Source organism: Columba livia, chromosome 25, assembly GCF_036013475.1.
Source record: "Columba livia isolate bColLiv1 breed racing homer chromosome 25, bColLiv1.pat.W.v2, whole genome shotgun sequence".
Taxonomy (NCBI): Eukaryota; Metazoa; Chordata; class Aves; order Columbiformes; family Columbidae; genus Columba; species Columba livia.
Window position 1 is genome coordinate 5,526,735 of NC_088626.1, and position 4,262 is coordinate 5,530,996.

Genomic DNA, 4,262 nt, shown 5'->3' on the forward strand with positions numbered 1-4,262 from the left:
ATTGTGAACATCCAGCCTCTGCTCTCACATGGAATGTGACAGGGCTGAAAGCTGTTGCAGGCCCTCACCCTCCCTTTGAATCCGTTTGCAGGCCCAACTAGACTGGAGATCTGCTCTTTCCTTACAAGTTAATGGTCCCAAAACTCTCTGTCATTCTCACTAGAATAATAGAATCACAGAATAGTTTGTGTTCAAGAGGACCTTTAAAAGTCATCCAGTCCAGCCGCCCCTGCCATGAGCAGGGACATCTTCACCAGCTCAGGTTGCTCAGACCCCTCTCCAGCCTGGCCTGGGATGTCTCCAGGGATGGTTCATCCACCACCTCTCTGGCCAACCTGGGCCAGGCTCTCACCACCTACATTGTAATAAATGTCTTCCTCATGTCTGGCCTGAATCTCCCCTCTTCTAGATTAAAACCATCACCCCTTGTCCTGCCACAACAGGTCCTGCTCAAAAGTCTGTCCCCATCTTTCTTATCAGCACCTTTTAAGTACAGAAAGACCACAATAAGGTCTCTCTGGAGCCTCCCAGGCTGAACACCCCAACTCTCTCAGCCTGTCCTCCCAGCAGAGCTGTTCCAGCCTCAGATTATTTCTGTGGCTCCTCTGGTCCCTCTGAGCAAGTCCACTTGTGTCCTATGCTGAGGACCCAGAGCTGGACGCAGGACTCCAGGTAGGGTCTCACAAGAGCAGAGCAGAGGGGTAGAATCCCCTCCCTCAACCTGCTTGCCATGTTCCTTTTGATGCCATCCAATATACAATTGGCCTTCTGGGCTGCAAGCACACATTGCCACCTCATGTCCAATCTTTCATCCACCAGCACAGCCAAGTCCTCCACAGGGCTGATCTCAGTCCCTCCATCCCCAGCCTGGATTGATACTGGAGGTTGCCCTGTCCCAGGTGGAGGACCTTGCACTGGACCTTGTTGAACCTCATGAGGTTCGCATGGACCCTCTTGTCGACCTTTTCCAGGTCCTTGTGGAATGGAATCCTGTGCCTCAGGCGTGTCAAATGCATCACTCAGCTTGGTGTCATCCACAAACTTGCTGAAGGTTCTCTTAATCCCACTGTCTATGTAACTGACTAAGATACTAAACAGTACCCCTGAGGGACACCACTTGTCATCCATGGAAAAGGACAAGGAGATGTTACTTGACAGTGGCTGAACATGAGCCAGCAGCGTGTCCATGTGTCCAAGAAGGCCAACAGCATCCTGGCTTGTATCACAGAATCACAGAGCAGTGAGGTGTTTGTGGAATGCTTACATGTCTATACAGAATAACCCGTCACTTGAATTAAAAAGAAGCAACTAAGCAGTGAAATTTCATTCAGTGTGAAGTTTTCTTCTGTTTTTTCTTTTAATTTTCTTCCTTTTTGTTTTCATTTTCAGCAACGTATTTTCTCAGTTTCTGCAGGGTTTAGGATTTTCAGTGGCTGCTCTCACCTCATAACCACCAGTTCCAGGTTTTTCCCACCAGACTGTACCACCTCAAGTTTGATACTGAGATCATCTTTTTCAATGGCTTCATCAGTATAGTTTTTCTCCAGAAATTCATGCACACATTTGGCTCCTCTGCCAATGACATTGTCATTCCAAGCATGGTATGTACCATGCAGAGGGGTTGGTCTGATACAGCCTGGGGGTTCCATCAAAGTCAAATCCCACGATAAGAGCAGAGATACTGAAAGACTCACAACGGTTGCTTTTTGTGTATCTCCGTTTCGAACTAGAGATGTAAGGAGTGATGTAGTCCACAGTGAACAGGATCCTCCACTGTCAGTCTGTGGCTTTGACACTCCACATGAGCTCTGTTTATAACTATTCCGGCATCAGCTGTCAGCCCTGCAGAAGCCATGCAGACATTGTTATCCAGAGCACAGATCTTCTGTACAGTTCTGTCATCCTGACATTTTGCGACAGACTTCTTTTCCACACCAAGAATGAAAATATCCTTCCCTCTTACTCCAGCCACAATGGAGCCCTTCTTCACTGCCTCCTGGGCATACTCCACCTGGAAAAAGTAACCGTCCTGGAAGAATATGATGATGGCCCAGAAACAGTGTGGCCAGCAGGCCCAGGGTAGTGACCGTCCCCTAGACTGGGCACTGCTGAGGCTGCACCTCGAATCCTAGGGTCAGTTTTGGGCCTCTTACTACAAGAAAGACCATGAGGTGTTGGAGTGAGTTGAGAGAAGGGAACAGAGCTGGGGAAGGGGCTGGAGCACAAGTGTGATGGGAGCGGCTGAGGGACCTGCATATTGTGGTGTAACCCAAACTGCGAATATAGGTACAATAGCCACTCACTCACTCCTTCTGCGCGTTCCCCCCCTCCCATCCCAACTAGGGGAGAGAATCAAAAGGGAAGTGAGAAACTCAAGGATTGACATAAAGACAGTTTAAGAAAATAAGAAATTAATAGCAATATCCCACTACCTCTAATAATGTATAGAAAATTGAATTTGAAGTAAAAGATACTCAATGCAATTCTTCACAAAGTCCATTCACACTGAGCAGCCAGTCCTAGGAAAAGACACCCCCGTCCCGAACATCTGATCCCCAAGAGAGAAGAGAGACAAAGTCAGAAAGGCCCAGAAGCCTCTGCAAACCCGCAGAATGGCAAAAGGCCAAGATAAAAGAATTCTCAAACGGAACTCCACTGGAATGGAGTAGAACAAGAAAGGGTCTGCATCTGTCCCCTCTAGCTGGAAAACTCCAACTTTCCTTAAATATGAAGCATGACACTAATGACATGGAATCACAGCATCACAGAATCACAGAATGTTAGAGATTGGAAGGGACCTCAAAAGATCATCCAGTCCAATCCCCCTGCAGGAGCAGGAACACCCAGATGAGGTTACACAGGAAGGCATCCAGGCGGGTTTTGAATGTCTCCAGAGTAGGAGACTCCTCAACCTCCCTGGGCAGCCTGTTCCAGTGTTCTGTCACTCTTACTGAGAAGAAGTTTCTTCTCAAATTTAAGTGGAATCTTTTGTGTTCCACTTTGAACCCATTACCCCTTGTCCTATCACTGGTTGTCACTGAGAAGAGCCTGGCTCCATCCTCCTGACATTCACCCTTTACATACTGATCACCATGAACGAGTCACCCCTCAATCTCCTCTTCTCCAAGCTAAAGAGACCCAGCTCCCACAGCCTTTCCTCATAAGGGAGATGCTCCACTCCCTTGATCATCTTTGTTGCCCTGCGCTGGACTCTCTCCAGCAGTTCCCTGTCCTGCTGGAACTGAGGGGCCCAGAACTGGACACAATATTCCAGATGCAGTCTCACCAGGGCAGAGTAGAGGGGCAGGAAAACCTCTCTTGACCTTCTAACCACCCCTCTTCTAATCCACCCCAGGTACCATTGGCCTTTCTGGCCACAAGGGCCCAGTGCTGGCTCATGGTCATCCTGCTGTCCTCAGGAGCCCCAGGTCCCTTTCTCCTACGCTGCTCTCTAATAGGTCATTCCCCAACTTATACTGGAACCTGGGGTTGTTCCTACCCAGATGCAAGACTCTACACTTTCCCTTGTTATATTTCATTAAATTTTTCCCTGCCCAACTCTCCAGCCTGTCCAGGTCTTGCTGGATGTCGGCACAGCCTTCTGGCATGTTAGCCACTCCTCCCAGCTTTGTGTCATCAGCAAACTTGCTGATAGTCACTCTATGCCCTCGTCCAAATCATTGATGAATATATTGAATAGTATAGGCCCCAGTACTGACCCCTGAGGCACTGCACTAGATCCAGGCCTCAACTGGACTCTGCTCCATTGACCACGACTCTCTGGCTTTTTCCCTTCAGCCAGTTCTCAGTCCACCTCACTACCCGGTCATCTAGACCACACTCCCTCAGTTTAGCTGTAAGAATGTGGTGGGAGACTGTGTCAAATGCCTTACTCAAGTCAAGGTAGATGACGTCCACCGCTCTGCCATCATCCATCCACGGAATATTCTAATTGATCAGTCTGGGTGTCAGTCAAGGTCTGTCCCATCTATGCACCCCTTCCCTGCTGCCTCACACCTGCGAACATAGAATTCAGAAAAGACCCTGGCTCACAGACAACAACTAAGATAACAAGAGGTTCTTCCATTCTCTTTGTTCCAGCTCAATGACACCAGCAAGTTACTTGAACAGAAGCATTAATTCTGTCCCAGAGTGTTATATTCTTGTTCTTAAACTAAATCCAAGCAATGACCCTTGCTAGCTATGAAAAAGTTTCTAACTGCATGAAAGGGTTGTCAGGGTTTGGAACAGGCTTTACAGGG

The 4,262-nt window shown here is 48.3% G+C and overlaps 1 pseudogene; it reads right to left on the minus strand.

Annotated features, from left to right (window-relative positions):
• Positions 1–1,327: 1,327 nt before the first annotated feature.
• On the minus strand, positions 1,328–3,936 carry LOC102091703 (proteasome subunit alpha type-7-like; annotated as a pseudogene).
• Positions 3,937–4,262: the final 326 nt, after the last annotated feature.